We start from the raw sequence: 27,538 nt of genomic DNA, 5'->3' as shown, positions 1-27,538 counted from the left end.
CAATAGAATCCAGCATCGTAGACTTTTCTTGCTGTGAGTTGAGGCCCATAATGCCCTCCTGTTGGTCCTGTGTGACAATGGTTTAAGATTTGACTAGCTTCATCTCCGAATACACATCGGCGGATTATTCCATCAGGACAACTTTTGAACAAATGTGGATCTTCCCAAAAATAGTGTTTTATATCACTAAAGAATTTCTTTCGTTTTTGGTACGACAACCTTTTTTCAAGGAATCCACATACTAAGTAGTTTGCATAGTCTGCAAACCATGGAATTTCATTATAATCTATCTTCAATAGATATTCATTAGGAAAGTTATCTTGTATAGCCGATTCATTTAGAACTTCTAATTCAGGATTTTCAAAACGAGAAAGATGATCAGCTGCGAGATTTTCTGCTCCCTTTTTGTCTCGGATCTCAATATCGAACTCTTTTAAGAGTAAGATCCAACGGATTAATCGTGGTTTGGCATCTTGTTTTGAAAATAGATATCTAAGAGTAGAATGGTCGGTATAGACCACCATTTTAGCTAGAACGAGATATGAACGAAATTTTTCAAAAGCAAAGACAATAGCAAGGAGTTCTTTTTCAGTAGTTGTTTAATTCGTTTGTGCTCCTTGTAACGTCTTACTAGCATAATAGATAGGTTGAAATCGTTTTTCAATCCTTTGTCCTAAAACGGCTCCCATTGCAAAATCACTTGCATCGCATATGAGTTCAAATGGTAGATTCCAATTTGGAGTCATCATGATTGGCGCATTAGTGAGTTTTTCTTTAAGAATATTAAAAGATTTGATGCATTCATCCGAAAAGATGAATGGAGCATCTTTTTCAAGGAGTTTATTCATAGGAGGGGCAACTTTAGAAAAATCTTTTATGAAACGTTGGTAAAAACCGGCATGCCCTAGAAAACTCCTAACTCCTCTAATATTAGTGGGATGTGGAAGTTTAGCAATTACATCTACTTTAGCTCTATCCACTTCAATTCCTTCCTTTGAAATTTTATGACCAAAAACGATGCATTCTTTAACCATGAAATGGCATTTCTCCCAATTAAGAACTAGATATGATTGCTCGCATCTAATAAGCATTCGTTCAAGATTAACTAGACATGTTTCAAAAGTATCACCGAAGACTGAAAAGTCATCCATGAAAACTTCTATGCATTCTTCTATCATGTCGTAAAAAATTGCCATCATGCACCTTTGAAAGGTTGCAGGGGCGTTGCAAAGTCCAAATGGCATGCGTTTGTAAGCAAAAGTACCATAAGGGCACGTGAACGTGGTTTTCTCTTGGTCCTCTGGTGCGATTGGAATTTGAAAGTATCCGGGAAAACCATCAAGAAAACAATAGTAACTATTCCCAGCTAACTTTTCCAACTTTGATCAATGAAAGGTAAGAGAAAGTGATCTTTTCTGGTGGCGTCATTTAATTTTCTATAATCTATACAGACACGCCATCCCGTTACAGTCCTAGTAGGAATAAGCTCATCTTTTTCATTTGTGATGACAGTCATGCCAGCCTTCTTAGGTACACATTGAACTGGGCTTACCCATGGACTATCAGAGATTGGATAAATTAAACATGCATCGAGCAGTTTAATAATTTCTTTCTTAACAACATCTTGCATATTAAGATTTAGTCTTCGTTGGCGTTGCACATATGTTTTATGACCTTCTTCCATAAGGATTTTGTGTGTGTAATACGAAGGACTTATTCCTTTAATGTCATGAATCTTCCATGCAATAGCTGGTTTATGAGCTTTTAGCACAGAAATGAGTTGAGATTTTTCATTTTTCGTAAGAGAAGATGATATTATTACAGGTAATTCAGATTCACTATGTAAATAAGCATATTTCAAATGGTTTGGAAGTACCTTTAACTCTAATATCGGTGGTTCTTCTATCGATGATTTGTATCGATATCTGTCTTCCTCTTTTAGCATTTGAAGTTCTTCTATTGTTGGTTCGTATTCATTGGCCATGAGTGTGACTAACATTTCAGCTTCATCAATTGGTTCAATTCCTTCTCCTAAAGAACATTCTCCTGTTCCTTGTAATTTTGGAAATTCTTGTAACAATTCTGCATATGAATCTATGGTTTGAATATAATAACATGTATCATCTGCAGATTGCGGTTGTTGCATGGCTCTATCAACAGAAAAGGTAACACTCTCGTCCTCTATACTTAGGGTCAGTTTCTTATCAAACACGTCTATTATTGCTTTAGCCGTGTTTAAGAATGGTCTTCCTAATATGAGAGGAACTCGAGAATCTTCTTCCATGTCCAGAATAACAAAGTCTACTGGAAAAACTAAAGTACCAACTTTAACTAGCATATTTTCCATTATCCCTCTAGGATATTTTACTGATCGATCGGTTAGTTGTATGCTTATTCGTGTTGGTTTCAATTCTCCAAGGTCTAGTTTAGCGTATAATGAATACGGCATTAAATTTATACTAGCACCTAAGTCTGCCAATGCTTCTATTGAACTAAGACTACCTAGAAAACATGAAATTGTGAAACTTCTTGGATCTGATAATTTTTCTGGTAACTTATTCAACAGCACTACAGAACAATTAGCATTCATTGTAACAGCCGAGAGTTCTTCCATTTTCTTTCTATTTGTGATTAGATCTTTCAAGAATTTAGCATATCTTGGCATTCCTGAAATCACATCAATGAAAGAAAGATTGACATTTATTTGTTTAAACATATCCAAAATTTGGATTGCTCGGCTTCAAGTCTTTCTTTTCTCATTTTACTCGGGTAAGGAAGCGGTAGTTGGTATGGTTTAACATAAGGCTTTGCCTTAACTGTGTTATCTTCATTAACCTTTTCAATTGCCGGTTCTGTTTCCTTCTCTTGCTCAGGCTGTGGTACCTGTGTAGTAGGAATAGAGTCATCAGAAATTACAGGTGTTTCAGGTGGTTTAAGTGTAATACCACTTCTTGTGGTAATGGCTTTAGCTGTTTCATTTTGGGAGTTAGCATTTGTATCGCAAGGTAGACTCCCGGGTTTTTTTTCACCTATCAACGCTTACTTCTAGTTCCAGATTTTGAATAGAAGCTTGTTGATTTCTAAATGCTTGAGCATTTTGTTCATTGGTTTGTTTATGAGATGTGAAAAACTGCGTTTGAGATTTAACTAGCTTCAACATCATATCTTCTAAATTTGGTTTTTTATCATCGGTTTGTGGTGGTTTATTTTGAAAAATAGGTCTTTGCTGGTTGTAAGTATTATTAGATACTGGTTGATTGCTAGGACTTTGTTGGTTGTTATATGGAACATTTCGGTTATAATTCTGATTTTGATTGTAGTTCGGTCTTGGTGGTTGATAATTATTTTGATAATTATTTCCAGGCCTTTGGTTCATGTATGAAACATTCTTTCTTTGTTCCATTGTTTGTTCAATACTGAGACAATCTTTTGTCAAATGTGGTCCTCCACACTGCTCACAACTAATACGTATTGCGTGAATATCTTTAGTCATCTTTTCCATTCATCTCTCGAAAGCATCTAACTTTGCGGAAATGGAATCAAAGTCGTGGCTAGAATCGGCTATAGCCGCTTTAGATGATCTAACGATGTCTTTTTCTTGATGCCACTAATGCGAGTGGGAGGCTGTGTTATCAATAATTTTATAAGCTTCAGTTGCGGTTTTCTTCATGATGGAACCACCAGCTGCTATGTCGATGTCTTTTCGTGTAGTAATGTCGCATCCTTGGTAGAATATTTGTACTATTTGATAAATGTCTAAACCATGTTGAGGACATCCTCTCAACAACTTTCCAAATCTTGTCCACGCTTCATATAAAGTTTCATTTGGCTTTTGTGTGAACGTAACAATTTATCCATGAAGTCTCACGGCTTTAGATGCCGGAAAGAATCTTTTAAGAAATTTCTCAACTAAGACATCCCATGTATCAATCGCCCCTTCAGGTAACGATTCTAACCAATCTTTGGCTTTTCCCTTTAAAGTCCAGGGAAATAACATGAGATAGATCTGTTCATCCTCAACTTCTCTGATTTTAAATAAAGTACAGATCCTATTAAAGGTACGAAGATGTTCGTTTGGATCTTTCTTCGGCGTACCACTAAATTGGCATTGATTAGTTACTATGTGTAGGATTTGTCCCTTGATTTCATAATCTGGCGCATTAATGTCTGGTTGAGTAATGGCATGACCTTGGCCAGTGCGTGTAGCTCTCATTCGATCTTCCATACTTAGAGGTTCCTGATTTTCCATGATTGAATTTGTTGAATCTGAATCACTAGAGGATTCTAATTTAATGGTTTCTTCCTTGACAATCTCTGGTTATATGATTTGTGGTTCAGGAGGAATGATTAGTGGTTCAGGATCTCTGAATTGTCCTTGAATATCCTCCGGGTTCTCAATTATGAGGTCGGGTTCAAAAAATGGATTATCGAAAATTTGAATTGGAGTACTTGGTCTACTAGATGATGATTCTAAAGAAAAATCAACGGCGACAATATTGGCTAGATGTCTTGATCGAGTTACAGGTGGTGAACGTATGAAAGGTGGTGAACGTTTTGCTCGATGCATTCACTGAATATCCTATTAGTTATAAAAATAAAAAAAATTATATAAGTTATCAAATTAATAGACTTTTCCGATTTTGTCCACGTTTCGAATAGCCAATAGATGCAGCAGGTAGCCAGGACCCTTTAAATCGGAAGCCCACAACTCGCCACTAACAAATCCAACTATTACTACGAACCAGAAAATTTTGGATGTCTATCAATTTAACCGCATAAAATAAATTTTTTTGGTCAAAATTTTGAAGATAAAATCTATGTCCTAAAAAATAGAGCGTAGAAATGAGAAAGAAAAAGCGCGTCGAAAAATAAGGAGTCGAAAAATAAAAGGTCGAAAGATAATAATTAGAAAGTAAAACGTCGAAACTTAAAAAGTCTAAAAACTACAAATTAAAACTTGCTTCTAAAGGTATTAAAGCTTAAAAGGAATTCTATATCTAAAACGGCAATAACTTAAAAAGGTACTACAATCTATTTAAAACTAAAGCGATAAGTGACGTCGTAAAATTCTAAAGCGCCTGAATCTTAATCTAAATAAAAAGTACTTAAGGGATTTTACGGCAAAGCCTAAAAATCTAGAAATATAAATGAACTACGGCAAAAACTAATCTTAAAACTAATTACGAATGATAAAAATACAAATTACGAATTATATGTTTAAAATATACAATTTATAAAAAGAAACAAAAAATGATAAGATTACTTATTTTATAAAAATATTATTTTTATATTATTATTTTATAAAAGTATTAATTTATATATTAATAAAACTAATTAAAACTTAAAATACAAAATTAAATAAAACTAAAACTAATTATTATTTAATTAAAACCCTAATTACTAATTAATTAATAATAATTATAAATAAACCCTAACCCTAATTCGACGGTCAAAGGTTACAGACAAGTCAAATCACCTCACGCGACCGCATGAGGTTTCTTTGTTCTGGCCATGCGATCGCATGGCTTCGGGTTTCAGGCCAGAAGTTTGGGCTACTACAGTACGGCCTGTATACTTTTAATTTATTTTTTTTTCTGATTTTTAATTTATAGAAATAAAATAATTTAAATAAAACTTATAAATTAAAAAAAATACTTATTAGTTTTTATAACTTTTAACAATAAAAATATAAACTTTTTTTATTTAACTAAAGTTTAAAAATATAGATATATATATATTTTTTTCTTTTTCTTGTTTTTATTTAAAACTTATGTAAATATATTTTTACAAACATAGCTTAAAAACAAAAAAAAAAAAATTATAGCGTTCTATGGCGTCCCCGGCAGCGGCGTCAAAAATACTTGATGTGTTCGAGGTGTAGTACGAAATAGATTATATTTTACTATGAAATACTATTAAATACGATACAATTTTACACAAGTTATTTATTTATTTATTGAATGGATATACCTAAACCTTGCTACAACACTTATAGGCAGTATACCTAATCATAGAGTAGTGTAGTTTTTAGTATGTCCGGTTCGTTCCATAGGGAGCTGGCTAAGTTTAACGCTATATTTATTTTAAACTATATTTGTGTGTGTGTGTATATATATATATATATATATATATATATATATATATATATATATATATATATATATAAGTATATATATAAGTAGTATTATTATTATTATTATTATTATTATTATTATTATTATTATTATTATTATTATTATTATTATTATTATTATTATTATTATAAAAAGGGGTTTTTTACCGTTTAATGACCGGTTTGTCGATTTTAAGTTCTAATGCAAAATATAAATATAACTTAATTTAAAGCGTAAAGTAAATGACGATAAATAAAAGTGCGATAATTAAAATGACGGTAAATAAAATTGCGATGAGATATAAATTAAAAGAATTATGCTTATTTAAACTTCCGTAATCATGATGTTTGACGTGTTGATTTTAATTTATTACCAAGGATTAATTGTCCTTTGTCCTGGGTTATTCGATATGTCCATCTAGTTTTGTCCATAATAGTCCATCGGTCATAATTATAAAGTGCGAGAGTCTTCGCCAAATTAACCTTATACCCGAAGTCAAATATTCCAACTAATTGGGGATTCAAACAGTAACAAGGTCTTAATACTTTGTTTAATGAATACACCAGGTTATCGACTGCGTGTAATCTAAGGTTTTAATACTTTGTTAACAATTACACCAATTACCCTTGAATGTAATCCACCCCTGTTTTAATGAGTCCAGTGACTATTAATCCATTCCCGTGTCCGGTCAAATGAATAATTATAAGTATTTATAAATAACCCGCCCACCGTACCCAGTCAATCGTATGTGGTTATATATAAATACGTCAAATTATAAATCTCTATATTAAATCAACGAGATATCATTTAATTAATATAAAGCTCATTAATAGCCCATAGTCCAATTTTCACAAGTGTCGGTCTTTTGTCCAAACTCCAATTATGGTCCAAAGCCCAATAATCCAGTCTTAATATTTAGTCCAACATCACGATTACTTCGGCTTAAATAAGCATAATAATAATTTAGCTACGAGACATTAATTTAAAAAGGTTGAACATAACTTACAATGAGTATTAATCGCGTAGTGTTACACGGACAGAATTTCGACTTACAAACTTAAAACATTCGCCACTATAACCTTATTATTATTAACTTAATATTAAAATTATAATTATAAAATATATATATATATATATATATATATATATATATATATATATATATATATATATATATATTGAGAGATTGAGAGTAATTGATTGAATATGGTGTGTATAATTCGTCGAGCAAACTGCCTTTTTATAGAACATGGCCTGCTACAGTCATCCATGCAATCGCATGGGTTTACAGCTTCCAGGTCATGCGATCGCATGGCAGCCTTTTCCTGGTCACCAAGCAAATAAAACGTGGGCTGCTGCATTTAAATATAATATATAATATAATATATATAATTATATATATATATATATATATATATATATATATATATATATATATATATATATATATATATATATATATATATATATATATTATATTCTTGTGCATAGTTGACTTATAATTTTAGGTCCGTTGACTTGCGCGTTGACAGTTGGTTCATGTCCCGGTTCCGGATTTTCAAACGTCCTTTCGTACGATTTAATATCTTGTACTTTGCGTTTTGCGGCTCGTACTCTTGTAACTTTTAGACGTTTCTAAGCAATAATTTGAACCACTTGGATTGTACTTTGTACTTTTTAGCGTTTTGGTCATTTGCGTCTTCAAATCGTCGAATCTGTCTTTTGTCTCCACCTTTTAATATTTAAACGAATATCACTTGTAAATAGAACAATTGCAACTAAAAGCTTGTCTTTCTTGAAGGATAATGCTATGAAATATGTGTTCGTTTTTAGCATTATCAGATATTATGAGAGCCGTAGATAAATATTTTTGATTTTAATTGTGGATAATTATAGCAATTATTGTGTGAATAATTTGTTGAAAGTTATCTAATTACAAATCCATAAAAAGATCTACAAATCCGTAAAAAAATTTGCTTTTTGCCTATAAATTTGAGAAAGTCAAGTGTTTGCCTATAAATTTGGGATTTTTTATTTTTCCGTATATATTTTGTTAAATATCGTTTTTTTTTTGTTTTTTTTATTTTTATTTTTGTTTAAAAATCGTTTAATAGATGCTGTTTGCCTATATATTTAGGAATTACTATTATCCGTATAAGTCTTTGCCTATAAATTTGGGATTCTTTATTTTTCCATATATATTTTGTTAAATATCGTTTTTTTTCTTTTTCTTTTTTTTTTTTTGCTTAAAAATCGTTTAACAGATTAATGTATTTTTATTATAAAATTAAAATTTTTATGACATCATCTACATTTTCTTAAATCTTTTTTTTTAATTTTCTTTTATGAAGGGAAATTGTTATTTATGACATCATAAGGTTAGGGTTTTAATAATAGTTATATATATATATATATATATATATATATATATATATATATATATATATATATATATATATATATATATATATATATATATATATATATATATATATATATATACTAGTTAAATACACGCGATTTCGCGGGTTTTATAAAATAGTAATATTTTAAGACAATCTTCAACCATTATAACACAAATAAATAATATACCATTCTAAAAGTTCAAATGTGTAAAAATATGAATAAAAAAACTGTTCAAAATAATTAAATTCGAAAGTAGTAGTATTCAACAGTTCGTATATGCTAATAGGTTCGAAGTATAAAGTTGCAGGCATGGGTGGAAATACCCGCGATGTCGCGTGTTCTATGGAATAGTAATATTTTAAGACAATCTTCAACCATTATAACACAAATAAATAATATACCATTCAAAAAGTTCAAATTTGTAAAAATATGAATAAAAAAACTGTTCAAAACAATTAAATTCGAAAGTAGTAGTATTCAACAGTTCGTATATGCTAATAGGTTCGAAATATAAAGTTTTAGGCAGGGGTGGAGCTTTATTAGGGCAGTAGGGGGCCCTCGCCCCAACAAAACTTTCAGTAAGTAACGGAATTTTGTACCCTTTGAGTTACGGACGTTTAAACTTTTAAATAAACCAAATCGGAGTCTATATGAAGAAGATATTTTGAAAATGGTGAAGGCTCGCAGATTTTGTTTTTCTCAACATTTTATTTCATTCTTCCATATCTCTTGGGAATTTTTACTTTGAAATTAAACTAAAACTAATGTTTAAGGAGTTAACATAGATTATATACAATTACGATCGATATTATCACCTAAAATATGTATAAAATTTAAAATCTTGTTCTCCAAAATTTGTGTTTTTTCTTGCTAAAAACTTATCACACATTAAACAAAATTTCGCTCCTCCAACCATTACGTTCAAGCTCCGCCACTGGTTGCAGGCAGTGATAACGTAAAATAAGAACAACTTTTTTGAAGGTGTTTTTTATTAGTATTAAACGTATAATCAAGCCTAACAAACCTATGATGTAATACAAAAGAGGTCATGTGCCAGTTTTAATGACTAAAGAAGACATTATTACGATGTATTTATTCTCTCATTCAAGTTTAGTGAATTTCCAAGTGCACATTTGAGGTACAAGTTCACTATTGTTGGGGTTGCTTTTCTATGTACATTTAGCAAAAGTTTAGAGAGACAAACTTCTTTTATGACACCACAATATCGACTTCAAAGAATGAAACATTAACAAGGACTCTTATAGCATGGAGTGACACTTTTGTTTGGTATTCCATTACAAACTTCCTTTTGTGTTCTGGATCTTAAAGCACAATTTAGGAAATAATAACTTAATTTGAGAAAAGTGATACACATAATATTGAAGATCAAGTCTGGCCAAATTACATCTATGCGAATTATATGAGGAAAGTGATACACATAACATTATAGCAATCGTGGTCCTTAAAAAACATTATTCAAATTAAGTGAGAAATACTTGTTGGGAATAATAATGATTACATTATACGAAGTAAAAGTACAGGTTGTACAACTATTGACTCATTAGTGATGAAACATGAACTAAATCAACCCATTCATACAAAATGAGTTAAAACTGAAACTCCTACAAATTTTGTTACTTTGAAGAAAACCATAAGCATCAAGGATGTTATACCTTCTTGGTATGCACCTATCGTATGTATCCTTTTATTTATAAGATAGAACCTTTAAAATACGAAGAAAATATAAAACGTAAAAGATAATGACATTTCTTCCTTGATGATAAAACTATAAATGCATAAATATAAGCTTGAAAGATAGTAAACAATTTAATAACAGTTTATCAATTTTAACGATAAACAATAGCGAAAACGTTCATAAAACTGACCAAAAGTGAGTACCATTAAGTGTACACAGAACATGAGTTAAAGAAAGCCATTCCCATGTATTTGGATCTCATTGTTAGTGCTCACAGCAACCCTCCGCCACCCGAGATAACAAAATCACCTACAAGATCCACCGATACACCACAAATTATAAATTAGACCTATAATTCGACAGTGGAGTATACGGTAAGACGTAGATGTGATATTCTATAGCAACACAATGTTCGGTTACCTTCATTAGAAAATTTTGGATCCTATTTCCAAAAGTCTCTATTATTATAATTAGAAGACTTAGTCATTTCAATCTTTCCTTTTATGTCCATTCATGCTGCTAAATTTATTCCATATCTGTGGGATTCAAACTTTTCTCATTCTCATTTTCACAAACCTCAATCCATCTGCATTTGTCGTCAAACAAACCTACCATAAGTATTAACGTCATTCCCTAAAATCTAAACCCTAGAATCTAAACCCTAAACCATAACATAAACCCTAAATCTAAACCCAAAACCTAACATCTAAATCCTAAAATCTAAACCCAAAACCATAGATATAAACCCTAACCTAAACTCTAAATCTAAACCTCAAACCCTAAACCCTAAATCTAAACACTAAACCTAAACCCTAAATCTAAACCCTAAACACTTAAACTAAACCCTAAATCTAAACCCAACCCTAAACCCAAAATCATAAACACTAAACCTAAACCGAAAACCCTAAATCTAAACCCTAAACCCTAACCTAAACCCAAAAACCCTAAATCTAAACCTTAAACCCTAACCTAAACCTTAAATGCTAAACCCTAAACCCCAAACCCTAAATCTAAACCCAAAACCCTAAACCCTAAATCTAAACCCAAAACCCAAGAATAGGTAAATTAGGTTAAAAATCTCCCAAATAGTAGTTTGAGTGTATAAAACCTCTGTATTCATTTCACTCGAAAGCTAATAATATTTTAATGTATCATAACTTGTGTGTTGATACGTGAAAAATCAACTTTAAAAGTTAGTACTACAAATATGGATGCTTTAGAGTTTTGGTTCAACCCATGTTTTGACCCGTTACTCAACATCCACTTAACCTAAACATTTTTTTAGCATAACCCGAAATAGTATGAAACCGTGAGTAATAAATCATCTTTAGCACTAAATATTACTAACGCTACAGTCAGTGTTATGCTCGAGCAATGTGTTCATAGTTGAGCTTTCCTCTGTTCTAAGAGAGTGCCAAAACAGAAAGGTGCAATACAGAGTCATTCCATTATGCATGTATAGAAGATAAATTATTAATATATCTTTATAAGTTTAGACTACATGACCCGATGCAGATTAGTAGACAAATATGGTTGATTCTCATCGGGTCAAAGCGGTCAATGCTTCGTTTGATTTTTCTAACCTTCATGATATACCAAAACAATAGTTGATACCTATAGTTATTTCAAAATTATGATTCAAGTGTCAAATTTTTACCATTACTATCGGAAGTAAAGAACCGAATATCTCCTCAAGGAGTCTTATGGTACATCAAGCAAAATGGTAGGAGAAATCTTTCTGAAACAGATAAAAAACAGCATTAGTTAACATCAGCTAAAAGAACAATCGCATACTATTATCAATTAATCATGTATAAATAATAGTACAGTAAACAAAACCGAAAAAACAAACGCATAAATGTAAATGCAGGTACCAGAAAACATGGGCAAAATAAAAAAAAATTTGTATTGTACGAAGAAGAAACCAATATTTGATACTCCACGAAGAAAAATGAAACCAAGCACGTCTACGAAAGATATACGCATATGATATCATCTGCACAAACATGGCAACAAAATATTAAAAAAGGCACATGTACTGTTACATTTAGTTTCAAGCAACAAAGGAAAAGATGGTAAAGATAAACGAAAAAAAATAAAACACTAACCTTTGAGTCATTTTTTCATGGATTTTATTTCATGTATTTTGCGTTGCACGGGTGGGCAAAAAACCGAGCAAAATTAATTGACTTTATCAAATGATTATTGTTGTGAGTTATAGATAAATTAGTCTAAATAAAATGTCATATTATATGTACTTATGAATAGCCAATTTTGCTATAAATGCGAAAAATAAACAGGAAAACATCTTTGTCTAATACGATTGAAATATAAAAAGTAAAAAAGGCAGATCGAGACTAAAAAATATTTGTTAAAACGTCTGGAAAATCTCCATTATATGAAGTCTAACGATAAATGCAACAAAGGCCAACTAAGAAAACCACATTTTGTCAGCTGTGAACTCAAGTCGACTACTCCCAGCAAGTATCCTAACTAACAAAGTTTTGACCTAAAAAGTCAAATTAACTGTTAGTATACAGAATAACTTTATTTATGAAATATATTTGTAGTTTGGCCAACTAAATCAATGAGTAGAAATAGAGTTAATTAAAGTAACTGAAGTTGACGAATATTCATATAAAAAGTCTAGTATCTCATATCATAACATAACGAAGTTTACTACCAACTTTGAGAATAAAAAGCGAGACGTAGAATATACCTAGATTGGAAATCAGTAACATTGAGCTCAATTCTATTCATGTAAACCTTAGTAGTAGTAGTAGTAGTAGTAGTACTGACATCCCCAATAGTGAGTCAACCTTCTGTTGTGATGATACAGATTGCAGAAGTTTTTGTGTACATATGTAAAGTTTTAGATCATGGGTCGAAAAATCATTCCCTAATAACAATAGTATATTCATTGTACATTATTTATTTATCACCAATTCCTTATAAAAGTTTCATTTCAAGTGTGTTTGGATGTGCAATTTAAAGGTGTTTGCTATATTTTCTTGAAAGATCTTAATTTAACTATTTCAACATAGTGTATTTATTAGCACTAAACAAAATGAATCCACACCCCCAAAACTATAATGCAATTTTGTAACCACCGAAATATCACAATAACAAAAATATAAGCATCCAAAATAATTGAACTTCATATTCCTATTTACCTAAAAAATCTCAATAATACGAATACTAATTGGCGATAGAACATTAAATCCTAAATTGAAAATCACAATCATTAAGGAAAATAAACATTAATTTGATTAGAGAATAAGTTAAGGAAGGGGCTGACCATGTGGAAGGTAATCAATAAGCATTATTGAAATTGATATATGAATTTCTGACTAGTAGCATGCTCGAAATTAAAAGGGGAATAACCGTGTAGAAATGTACACACAATAGCAGTAGAATGGGTGGGTGACATTGAATTGTTTCTTTTATGTTATCTGGCCCACCTGACCCGCCCAGATTGCCACCTACACAACATAAAAAGATATGTAAAGACAAGCAGTACATAATTAACGTACCTTACTAAACTCACTAATTGCGAAAGTTGTTAGGCTAATCCTGTAAGTACCTCAAAAGGATAATATTCCACAAATATTGCATATAGTGTTACACCCACAATACACACATCTCCAATCAGTATTTTTAAACAATGACTACATGATAAACAACTGTCACAATAGATCTATTTATTATATAATAGAGCAAGGATGCAGAAATAGGTTTATTTGGATCAGAACGTCAACTGTCATTCCGAAATCAAAAGAGAAGCAAAAGATATAAGATACAAATACCTCTATGTTGCCATCATAGTCTTCCTTACGCAAGACTTCGGGCAGCTCTGTGAACTTCCAAACAGTAACAAATGAGCTGCCTTCATCGACCATATTCAAAAATTCCTTTATCATTTAATTAAAAAGAAAATAATTAGCAGCCTATTAGTGCCACGTCAGCATAATTAGCAGCATATTAGTCTCTAATTGCCAGCTAATACCAAGTTTGATAATAAAGTTACTCTTACCAAAGGCAAAATGTAATACAACTTTTAAGCCAACTGAAAAGTTCAACAAATATCAAATAAATTTACAAAGTCATAAGTTGGAACGACTTGCAAATACTGTACACATTTTGTTTCTTGGCTCATTTGATCTCCTCAAACCTATTATGTACTAAGTAATTTAAAAAGGTATTTATGTGACCCGTAATAGGCGAAGTATACCCAAATCAGCTTATTTATCATTTACGGAGTAATAGATTCAAGGTTACACCTCTGTATAAATGACAATTTATAAAAAAGATTTAAAATATGTTTTTGCATATTCAGAGATTTAATTAAGAATAATACCTTGAATTGTAAGATGATAAATTGATTGCTCCTTCGATCTTTGAATACGATTTAAGCAATCAAGTCAACGACTACCATTGTAGCAGATTGTTACCTGAAACACTATAAAATATTCACAATTTATCAGAATATAGATATGGGTGTTGCAAAATAGATAGTAAATTTAGGTTTTCTGTATCAAAGATAAAAGGGAAATCAATAACTTCGGAAAAATTGTTGATAATCGAAAAAATTTGACGATTCCTTTCCATGGGTAACAACAAAACTGTAGTAAGATTGATTATGGTGATTGATATTAACAAACCTGTAATAAAATCGCAGTGACTCAAAATTAATTCCAGCTTTTGAGTAATGGAGATCATACATTTGTAGCACGGGAGTCTAGATCTCTGTGAATTGATGGATTCAATTTGTTAGTGTTTGTAAGAAACCCCTAATTTTTTAGAAGCTTCCGTGCTTTTTTATTATTGGAACGGTATTTTAGGGATGAATTATATGTAAAATTGATTTATTAGCTAATTTTTTTTGTGAATGATTAAGGACCGTTGGATCAAGGGGTATTATAATGTAATTTAATCTAATGGTAATAAAGAGGGTTTTGAAAACATTTATTAGCTAATCGAGACTCTCTTTTAATGTATATATATATATATATATATATATATATATATATATATTTATAATTATTATTACTATCATTATTATTATATATAATAAAATAATAATAATAATAATAATAATAATAATAATTATTATTATTATTATTATTATTATTATTATTATTATTATTATTATTATTATTATTATTATTATTATTATTATTCGATGACATAGTGTTTTTCAATTTAGGGCTTGTACATTGACTTGGTCTAAAAGTCAACTAAACCCTAATTTCCATCCATAAATATGGGGCAAAAATCTACATCAAAGGCCACTCCCTCCACCGCATACGGCTCTCTTCTCTGCTTCTTTACAATCGTCTCAATGATCGGGTCAACTCAACTCGATGTGACTACTATCGAGCTAGGGTTTTTACTTACGGATCCTCTTAGAGTTTTTTCCCTTCGTCGTCGATAGATCTCGTTCAGCGGTCGACAGGCAAATCGTGAACCACCATCTCGAGATCATCATCTCGGCTAGGGTTATAACGGTAACTGGACTGGAGGTTATTGTTGTTGATGCCTAAAAAAAACCCTCTCATATCGTAAATCATGGATATGTTTTTCCTCAGAAAATCTATGCATGATCAATTGGTACTTTCATTGAGAGATGCAAAATTGTCTTGTACTATTGCAATCACAAAAGGTTTGTCTTTCTTATTAAGCTTTTAATTTATTATATGCGGTTCAAGTACAGAATATCCTACGCGCCTACTGTTTGCGCGCTGCTTTCGTGAGTGTTCGTGCGCTCTCTTGCTCAGTTTTTGTGCGCTTTTTGCATAGTTGTTCGCGTAGTTTTTACATGCAGTCTTCATGCAATTTTACGTATAGTTGTTTGTGCGGTGTATGCGCGCAACGGTTCTCGGTCTTACGCATAGTCTTCTTGCTATCTTACGCGTAGTCTTCGTGTGGTTTTACGTGCAAATGTTAGCGGGTTTACACACAATTATTTGCGCCGTTTATGTGAACTTGTTTTTTCGCAGCATAATGAGATATTCAATACGATACATGACAAAGATATCATACTGAACTTGGGGGACTTGATGACATAGGGTATTCCAAATTAGAGCTTGTACGTTGACTTGGGTCACAAGTCATTTAAAGCCTAATTCCCATCTACAAATATGGGGCAAAAACCTACATCAACGGCCACTAGGGATGGCATCGGGTCGGGTTTGGGTCGGGTTTAGGTAATCCTGGACCCGAACCTGATTATGAAACCCCGCCCCAAACCCGGCCTGAAACCCGTCGGGTCCCCATTTACTTACATATTATCGGGTTTTGGGTTTCCCCACGGGTAAACGGCCATACCCGATTAGTCATTCTGTATTTATTTTTCAATAAGTTACCAAATCAAAATATCAAAAAATAATTAACTACTTAATGTCTAAAGTATTATATAATATCACATACAAAAAGTTTATTGAAAAGTTTCTAAAGTACTCAAATACACAAAGTATATATAAAATATCACATCTCGAAAACTTATTGTATATGATTATATTGAATAAAATTATACTCGTTTTCATAACAAATAAGAGAAATCTTTCATACATTACCAATATAATACTAATACTAAAATTTTACATAAAATTATTATTCAAATTCCTCGGGCCGGGTATACGGGTATGCGGGTCGGGTATACGGGTCGGGTAAACGGGTCTGTATCTAAAACCATACCCGAACCCGAAAACGAAAATTTTTTTTGTAACCATCCCCATACCCGGCCCATGACCCGGCGGACTCGGGTCAGACCTGACCCAATTATAACGGGTTTCGGATTTTCCCATCGGGTACGGGTCATTTTTCCATCCCTAACGGCCACTCCTTCCACCGCATTCGGCTCTGTTCTCTGCTTCTTTACGATCGTCTCTACGATTGGATCAACCCAACTCGGTGGCACTACTATCGATCTAGGGTTTTTATTTACGGATCCTCGAAAGGTTTTTCCCTCCGCCATCGATTGATCCCATTTGTAAGTAACTAGAGCGGGTGAATAGTTACTTATTACGATTTTTAAAACTTTTTCGTTGATCAATAAAATTTGAACAATACTTGATCACCTTAATCAACTCGAACCAATGTGTGGTGTGTTTATGTTTGTAATCATGCAAAATGTAAAGTAAAGAGCATAAACACAAGGATTTATAGTGGTTCAGGTGGATGTTAACTAATCCACCTTAATCCATTCCCCGATTCACTAATCGGGATTTCTTGCTTCACTAAGCACCTTTCTCCAAGTTTGGTGAAGATCCGATTTACAAGCCTTGTACTTCTCCTTAGACAACAAACCTAATCCTTTGATGTGTGCGAGGTGTAGTACGTAATAGATTATATTTTGCTATGAAAAACTATTAAATACGATACAATTTTACACAAGTTATTTATTTATTTATTGAATGGATATACCTAACCTTACTACAACATTTATAGGCAGTGTACCTAATCGTAGAGTAGTGTAGTTTTTAGTAAGTCCGGTTCGTTCCACAGGGATCTAGCTAAGTTTAACGCTATAATTATTTTAAACTATATTTGTATAAAAATATATATATAAGTAATATTATTATTGTTATAAAAGGGGGGTTTTACCGTTTAGTGACCTGTTTGTCGATTTTATGTCTTTAGTCGCAATTAAAACCTAATGTAAAATATTAAATAAAATACAACTTAATTTAAAGCGTAAAGTAAATGACGATAAATAAAAGTGCGATAATTAAAAGTACGATAATTAAAATGACGGTAAATAAAAGTGCAATGAGATATAAAATAAAGAGAATTATGCTTATTTAAACTTCCGTAATCATGATGTTCGACGTGTTGATTTTAATTTATTACCATGGGTTAATTGTCCTTTGTCCTGGATTATTCGATATGTCCATCTGATTTTTGTCCATAATAGTCCATTGGTCATAAATATAAAGTGCGAGTGTCCTCGTCAAATTATCCTTATACCCGAAGTCAAATATTCCAACTAATTGGGGACTTAAACTGTAACAAGGTCTTAATACTTTGTTAATGATTACACCAGATTATCGACTGCGTGCAATCCAAGGTTTTAATACTTTATTAACAATTACACCAAGTGTCCTTGTATGTAATCCACCCCTGTTTTAATGAGTCCGTTGACTATTAATCCATCCCCGTGTCCGGTCAAATGAACAATTATTTGTATTTATAAATATCCCGTCCATCGTGTCCGATCGAGTGTATGTGGTTATTTATAATTACCTCAAATTGTAAATCTCTATATTAAATTAACGAACTATCATTCAGTTAAACAAATATAAAGCCCATTAATGGCCCATAGTCCAATTTCCATAAGTGTCGGTCTTTTGTCCAAAGCCCAATAACCCCATCTTAATATTTAGTCCAACATCACGATTACTTCGGCTTAAATAAACATAATAATAATTTAGCTACGAGACATTAATTTAAAAAGGTTGAACATAACTTACAATGAGTATTAATCGCGTAGTGTTACACGGACAGAATTTCGACTTACAAACTTAAAACATTCGCTAAAATAACCTTATTATTATTATTAACTTAAATATTAAAATTAAAATTATAAATATAAATATAGATTGAGAGATTGAAGTAGAAAATGTGTATATGGTGTACACAATTCGTCGAGCAAACTGCCTTTTTATAGAACCTAGCCAGCTACAGTAACTCATGCGACCACATGAAATTCCTTCTTCCTGGTCATGCGATCGCATGGCCAGCTGTACCAGCTCACATTGTCGATTAAAAACGTGGGCTGCTTGATTTATTTATTATATAATAAAATATATATAATTATATATAATTATATATATATTATATTATATTCTTGTGCATCGTTGACTTGTAATTTTAGCTCCGTTGTGTCGCGCGTTGATAGTTGGTTCATGTCTCGGTTCCGGATTTTCGAACGTCCTTTCGTAGGATTTAATATCTTGTACTTTGCATTTCGCGGCTCGTACTCTTGTAATTTTTAGACGTTTCTCATCAATAATTTGAACCACTTGGATTGTACTTTGTACTTTTTAGCTTTTTGGTCGTTTGCGTCTTCAAATCGTAGAATCTGTCATTTGTCTTCACCTTTTATTATTTAAACGAATATCACTTGTAAATAGAACAATTGCAACTAAAAGCTTGTCTTTCTTAAAGGATAATGCTATAAAATATATGTTCGTTTTTAGCATTATCAAATATTCCCACACTTGAGCGTTGCTTGTCCTCAAGCAATATAAAGCTTGAATATAACTTTACTAGAATCACTTCTTTATTCTTCACACTTTGTACATCAGTGATTTTGATACGACGGTATGAACAATGATAGTAACGATGTGGTTTACAGTCCCACATGACTATAAAAATTTAGATCCTTTAGGAAATTGGATCTTTATGAAAACATTTGATCTTTTGAAAATTCAATCTAGCTTTTACCCTAGATAAGTTTTCCGGAATAACCCTTCACCGGTGTTTGTAAAATGTTTTTGTGGGTTTTGTGGGTTTCAGATTTGAAAATTTTAGCTCAAACTTATGGTTTTGTGTCACCCACTTGCTAACCTTGTAATGGGAAAGCAACACGTCCAGTATACTTGCTCCGTATATTACCTTTCGGTAAACTACCGTCCGGTTGTAAAGGAAAGCGTTGAACAAGCAACTGTTAAGGCAATGTCTAATGACATGCATATGTTCATGGTCCACAACGTGTCGGGTGCAATTACTATCCTTTGTAGGAGCAATAGTAAAGATCACCCTATAGTTTTTCGGTCTGGCATAAGGTCCTGTCTTCGACCATGCTAAGCAACCACCGTTCTTACGATTGACACCTAATTTGGTTCAGGTGACCTAAAGAATTCCGGTGAATTCTTAGGATTTTACGTTCAATGGTAATGAACGCATTGAAAATGGGTTTTCAGAAAACAAATTGGTTTGTAATTTTGATCAAAATATTTTCTCGTTCAAGCTCGAGTTTAGATATCATCGAATTCCATGAGTTTGTAATTCTCAATCTTTAAGGTCAATCTCAAGGATTGAGTAATATCAGTCAACAAAGCTGATTTTTAATCTTTAAGGAGATTATCCTTTCTGGGGATCTGATTCATTAGTCTTATAAGCTAATTTGCACGGTGCCCCCCATTGTACGAGACAGATCCTCTCATGGTTAGGATAACTCTGACCACTTGGCGACCCTGTTTGATGCTGAGGTCCGTGGATTTCCAGCTGATTTTCGAGAAAATTCTTCAAGGTTTTTCGTAGTCTCTACAACTGGTCTGGACGACAACTTCCTGACCTAAATCAAGAAGTGCGTGTCTTTTTCTCGAAACACTGTACTTCCTTATAAATTCTATTTATATTACAATAAACTAGGTAAAACTGATTAATATTGTCCAAAACAAAAGTATCTTCAATTATTTGTACAAAAATGTGTTATATATGTTCTAAATAACTTGGTAAATTTTTCCCACACTTGGCTTTTATTTTTCTATCTTTGCCTTTTTATTCTCTTCTATTCCATTTTAAATGAACTCAAGCGTTTTGGGTTGTTTCTCAATTTATGTCCTTTCCGAGGTAACAATAATTTTGGTGTTAACACCTAGTTTTATCGTTCATAAATATGTATAAACATGATTTTGAGTTCATTTAGTTAAAAAATTTAAAAATTTTACTAGAAGTGGGTAGTCAGTATACAAGACTAGGGCTGTTCTTTATTATCAGAGAGCACTAGATTCTAATACAACTACTGCGTTACTAGTAAAGTTTAACGGTGGCTATTAAACGAAGTGTATAAGTCAAAAAAAATTAAAACCGAAAGAATTTAATCACTTCCCACACTTAAGATCTTGCAATGCCCTCGTTTGCAAGAAATTAGTAACAATTTAAATTATTAAGGGTGATTAGTGTAGAAAAATGATTAAATTTTACCAAAGTTTCCAAACATATTGTTGTTTGTTTGAATGATAAATGGTGCACATCATTTGTTCATTCCTGCAGTTGTTATATCACATTTATTTTGCATCTTGTCGTCAAAATTAGTTGCTTTTGTTGAACTTAATGCCAGTCTTTGAAAATGCGCTGTTTTACCCTATTGTGTACATGAGATAAAATACATACAATACAAATATAAACATGCATGGTAATTTGAAATATTAGTACAAAATAATAAAAATGTTAAACATTACATAAAAGTTTCAAAATGTTAAATGTTTAACATAAAAAGATAAAAATAATAAAAGATAAGACATCACCAATGGAACACTATTGATTTGGATAGGGGTTCCAGTTCATATCATCACTCGGGTTCCATGGTTGGTGATAGGTGTTCTGATAGGCTTGATTGGAGTGGTACAGGTCAAAGGGTGGCCGCATGTCGGGCTGATGTGGTGGATAAAAAGCAGGCCGAGTCGGGATGTAGTTATTTGGTACCTGATATGATAGCTGGCTCATGATTTGGTGCTGATGAACTTGCCAGCTATCGTGTTGGCATTGCCTGGAAGTCTCATACTCATTGGCGGCTTGCCACTGCTCATACTGACGATGCCTATCCTCATTACTCATTTCCACCTCATCTATACGCTAAAAAACGTCAGTAAAACTATCCCTAATGACATCTGCTTCCTCCATCTCCTCATCCGAACCCCTCTCTACCTGTGGATGGGTGCCATGATATGGTATTGGCATATTGTGCCTCCGTTTTCGTACCTTTGCACCCTGATAAACCTGCAAACCTATAGTATCGGTTTGTTCCTCAACCACCATCATTGGACCCCCGTGTTCCCTATCCACACCTAAATACTCTCCAATGAGAGTAACAAAAATGCCTCCTCCTATTATTCCTACGTCCTGTATACCTTCCACAACTTTGGACAAATAAAACCCAACACAGTAGGGAATATTAACAAAGCCTCTAGTGTCTCGAATGCACTTAAGGTAAAATAAATCGTTTAGAGTCATTTTCTCCTTGTTTTTACCTTTTTGTATAATCGAGTTAGCTAAAAATCTATATATTATACGAAGCTCTGCTTTGTTAATATCTAAATATGAGTGTCTTCCACCCCGCGTAAACACATTAAAATTTGACATACACCTCCATATGGCGTTAGCGTCAAAATCTCTGTCTACCCTCTCACCTTGATAAATTAAAGCTGTACAACCGGGTGATAATAATTCAGCGGGGGTGTAAATCTGTAAAGCTCTAGCCATGTCTATCATAGACATCCTGTACATCCTACTTCCAAGTAAAAATCTAAGAATAGCCTTATCGTCTAACCTATCTACATCCTTATTTAAGGCTATAATACTCATTAGCTCAACACACCACACCTTATATACAGGCCTACGAGTGGTAAATAAACGTTCCCAATCGGGAAAAGAAGAGCTGCCATACCTTTGGATTAGATGCTGCCTAACTGAGTTAGCTAGGTTGACCCTTACCAAAGGTTCCCAATCTATTGCCCTTGGTACTTCTACATTTTTGGTCCAAAGCTTAAATTTATTACTTTGGTACGTCGGGTAATCTCTCCAACTTCTATCAAACCTTAGATTGGGGTGTAACTCCTGTTCATGAATTCTTGAGTGTTCTATTACATGGTGAACGGGAAATATTACGTAGGAGGTAAAAAATTGTGGCTCCGGCTCATAGTATGGCACGTGTTGATCATAATGTTGTTGTTGTTGTTCCTGTTGTTGCTCCGGTTCGTGATATTGCATCTCTGGCTGTGGTTCCGGATCAAGTTGCCTAGACGATGATGATGCACCATCAGTATCGGTATTTCTCTGCAAAACACATAAAATACAAAATTTGTGCATCCAAATATGCATTAGTGTTAGCAAAATAACAAATTAAAATAATTACAATAACATGTTTAATCCATATTAAACTTATACTCATTTTCATATTTTTATCAATTCTACAATTTTTCAAATAAGCATATATGAAAATGTATACAAAGTTCATAAGCATTCAACTCAAATAACATGTCAAAATAATCATTACTAGCAATTAAATAAGTTTCAAATGGCAATTACATCAATTTAATCAAGTTCATGAATTTTAGACTTAAAAAGTCCACTTGCTCAAAAATCATGTTTAGGATCAAAATTTGAATTATTTAGCAACCTAAACATGTTACACTACTTAATTTAGCAATAATTCGTAACAAAAATCGACCATAACTTGTTTATATCAAAAATCCCCAAATTGCTCAAGAACACAAACCCTAGATTTCTAAAATTTTTGAAGTTTAAGGCTTCAAATCATGTTAAATTGCATCAATCTAGGTTATACATGCATAATATACTAACAATTTAACTCTAATTATACTAGAAATTATCAAACTAAGATTATTGCAATTAATTAAAATTATCACAAAAATTAGGAAATTTAAGAGTTTAGGGGTGAAATTTTTACCTTTCTGCTTCCCCATCTGAGAAAAGGCATGATTATAGCGGATTATTGTGACGAATTTCGTGAATTTTGGTTGAAAATTGGTGATTATGTGTGTATGTGTTCGTGTGTTTATGTGTGTGTGGAAGCGAGACAGAAAGCAGCTCGATGGGGATTTTTAATCTGTCCAGTTTTTTGTCACCATGCGACCGCATGGTTTTCAAGACCAAACCCCATGCGATCGCATGGGGTGTATTTTTTTTTTTACTAAAAACCTTCAACTAATAAAACAATTAATTAATTTATTTTAAAATTTTGTTTCTTTTTAGACTGAGGTCGTTTCGGTAAGTTTACCTAGTTCGTCCCTCGACAAAAATTTTAAAATTTGTCATTTTTAAAACGATTGTTTTAAAAGCAAAGATTTTTGGGTTTTTTAAATGTTTTTGGCATACTTTAAATCAATAAGATTAAAAATAATGATAACAAAATTTCTCGTCCCGCCCTCGGGTAAAGCAATTTCGGTTCCATAACCTAGTCTTCAACTCTCGACTAATTTTAAATATCAAATTTTTAACTTAATGAAATAACGTACATTTTTGTTTTTAAATTCACACCAATCTTAAATTTAAAATGCATAAGATTTCATATAAATATTATTAATATTTATATATATTAGTTTTACAGACTTATATTAAAAATATTAATTTTTAAATTATTTACAAACTTAAATATATTGGTTTTAAAAATTTTCAATAATAATTTAATATTAATTTAAAAACAAGGTAAAAATTAAAATTAAAAATCTTTTTGGTCTTTTATCCCACTTTAATTAATCAAATATTATCAAAAATATACGTCCCTCTTTTGGGTAAAGTAATTTCGGCTATTTTACCTAGTTTTACTCCTGACGAATTTTTGAAATATTTTGGATTGATTGATTAAAGATATTTATACCTTATGAATAAACGGTAAATTTCGCAGTGATGTATTAAATTTTTGTATGATATCAATAATTTCGGTTTCGCATACCTAATTTTATTGAATATCAATTTAATACTTTATAGCGAACGATTCAGCGTTTATTATCAAAAGGTTAAAAGCAATAAATAAAAACAAATAAAAAACTGTACATACTAACCCGTGAGATAGAATTCTCAGAGAGCTGCTTTAGCCGACTCATAGGAGAGTCGTTTGATTTGGTTTTCCATAGCTATACAAGTGTAACCTCGATTTTTCAATAACTTTTCTTCTAAACATTTGAACGGTCCTTCTCTGCATAGAGTAACAAATTCGGTATTTGAATATTTTTGATTGTTCGAACATTTACCTTCGTGTGACCATTTTCCGCATTTATGACATCTTTCAAGGTGTTGTGCTCTTCTTTTTGTTGCGGATTTTGATTTTCCTTTACCAAAATGTATCTTATTATGATTCTTCCTGAGTTCTTTCCTCACTTCGTCCATTTTTCCTCTTATGAATGATACCAGTTCACTCGGGAAGGTGTTATTATTACGTTTAGTAATCATAGCGTGTAGTAGTAGACCATGGTTTAGATCAAAGGAATTCTTCATCTCGTAAAACCTAAAAGAAATAAAAATTCAGAATGGAGGGAGAAGACTAGTTCTTTAGGGTCTGCTAGGGAAAGACCATACGGATTCCATTTTCGAGAATTACACGAAACAGAACATCTAACTTTAACAGAAATTCATATTATCCTTAAAAGATTCGAATCTTCCCACACTTAGTTAGCTGTGGTGTAAAAGTTGTGATTAACTTCATCTTCAACTTCCATTAGATTATCTACGTAATGTTTAACTCTGTGACCATTAACCTTAAATTCAATTCCATTTGAATTTATTAATTCTACTATTCCGTATGGGAAAACTCTTTTGACTATGAATGGTCCAGACCATCTTGATTTCAATTTTCCAGGAAATAGCTTGAATCGTGAATTGAAAAGAAGAACTCTATCTCCTTCCTTAAATTCTTTTGAACTTCTGATTCTTTTATCATGCCATTTCTTCGTTCTTTCCTTATAGATTAACGAATTTTCATATGCCTCATGTCTTAATTCTTCTAATTCGTTTAGTTGACTTAACCGTAGATGTCCAGCTTCATGTAAATCAAGATTACATGTCTTCAAAACCCAAAATGCTTTGTGCTCAATTTCTACTGGAAGGTGACATGCTTTTCCGTAAACGAGTTTAAAAGGTGTGGTGCCAATTGGAGTTTTGTAGGCTGTTCTAAAAGCCCGGAGTGCATCCTCCAATTTCATGGACCATTCCTTTGGATTTGATCCTACGATTTTCTCTAGAATACGTTTTAATGCTCGGTTGGTATTTTCAACTTGTCTACTTGTTTGTGGATGATAAGCGGTTGAGATTTTATGAGTTACTCCATATCTTTTGAGAACTTTCTCAAGTTGATTATTACAAAAATGAGTACCCCCGATCACTTATTAAAGCTTTCGGTGTTCCAAACCTAGCAAAAAGACATTTTAAGAAGTTGACTACAACTCGTGCATTGTTAGTTAGGAGAGCTTGTGCTTCCGCCCATTTAGATACATAATCAATGGCAATGAGAATGTAGAGATTATTATGAGATTTTGGAAATGGACCCATAAAGTCAATACCCCAAACGTCAAATACTTCACATACTTGAATGACATTTTGTGGCATTTCATCACGTTGACTTATTTTTCTGGCCCTTTGACATGCATCACAGGATTTACAAAGAAGGTGTGCGTCTTTGAAAATTGTAGGCCAATAAAATCCAGCGTCATAGACTTTTCTTGCTGTGAGTTGAGGCCCATAATGCCCTCCTGTTAGTCCTGTGTGACAATGGTTTAAGATTTGACTAGCTTCATCTCCGAATACACATCGGCGGATTATTCCATCAGGACAACTTTTGAACAAATGTGGATCTTCCCAAAAATAGTGTTTTATATCACTAAAGAATTTCTTTCGTTTTTGGTACGACAACCTTTTTTCAAGGAATCCACATACTAAGTAGTTTGCATAGTCTGCAAACCATGGAATTTCATTATAATCTATCTTCAATAGATATTCATTAGGAAAGTTATCTTGTATAGCCGATTCATTTAGAACTTCTAATTCAGGATTTTCAAAACGAGAAAGATGATCAGCTGCGAGATTTTCTGCTCCCTTTTTGTCTCGGATCTCAATATCGAACTCTTTTAAGAGTAAGATCCAACGGATTAATCGTGGTTTGGCATCTTGTTTTGAAAATAGATATCTAAGAGCAGAATGGTCGGTATAGACCACCATTTTAGCTAGAACGAGATATGAACGAAATTTGTCAAAAGCAAAGACAATAGCAAGGAGTTCTTTTTCAGTAGTTGTGTAATTTGTTTATGCTCCTTGTAACGTCTTACTAGCGTAATAAATAGGTTGAAATTGTTTTTCAATCCTTTGTCCTAAAACGGCCCCCATTGCAAAACCACTTGCATCGCACATGAGTTCAAATGGTAGATTCCAATTTGGAGTTATCATGATCAGCGCATTAGTGAGTTTTTCTTTAAGAATATTAAAAGATTTGATGCATTCATCCGAGAAGATGAATGGAGCATCTTTTTCTAGGAGTTTATTCATAGGAGTGGCAATTTTAGAAAAATCTTTTATGAAACGTCGGTAAAAACCGACATGCCCTAGAAAACTCCTAACTCCTCTAACATTGGTGGGATGTGAAAGTTTAGCAATTACATCTACTTTAGCTCTATCCACTTCAATTCATTTCTTTGAAATTTTATGACCAAGAACGATGCCTTCTCTAACCATGAAATGACATTTCTCCCAATTAAGTACTAGATTTGATTGCTTGCATCTAATAAGCATTCGTTCAAGATTAACTAGACATGTTTCAAAAGTATCACCGAAGACTGAAAAGTCATCCATGAAAACTTCCATGCAT

This window comes from Rutidosis leptorrhynchoides, chromosome 10, assembly GCF_046630445.1.
Source record: "Rutidosis leptorrhynchoides isolate AG116_Rl617_1_P2 chromosome 10, CSIRO_AGI_Rlap_v1, whole genome shotgun sequence".
NCBI classification, from domain to species: Eukaryota; Viridiplantae; Streptophyta; class Magnoliopsida; order Asterales; family Asteraceae; genus Rutidosis; species Rutidosis leptorrhynchoides.
Note: the sequence above shows the minus strand (reverse complement) of the source record.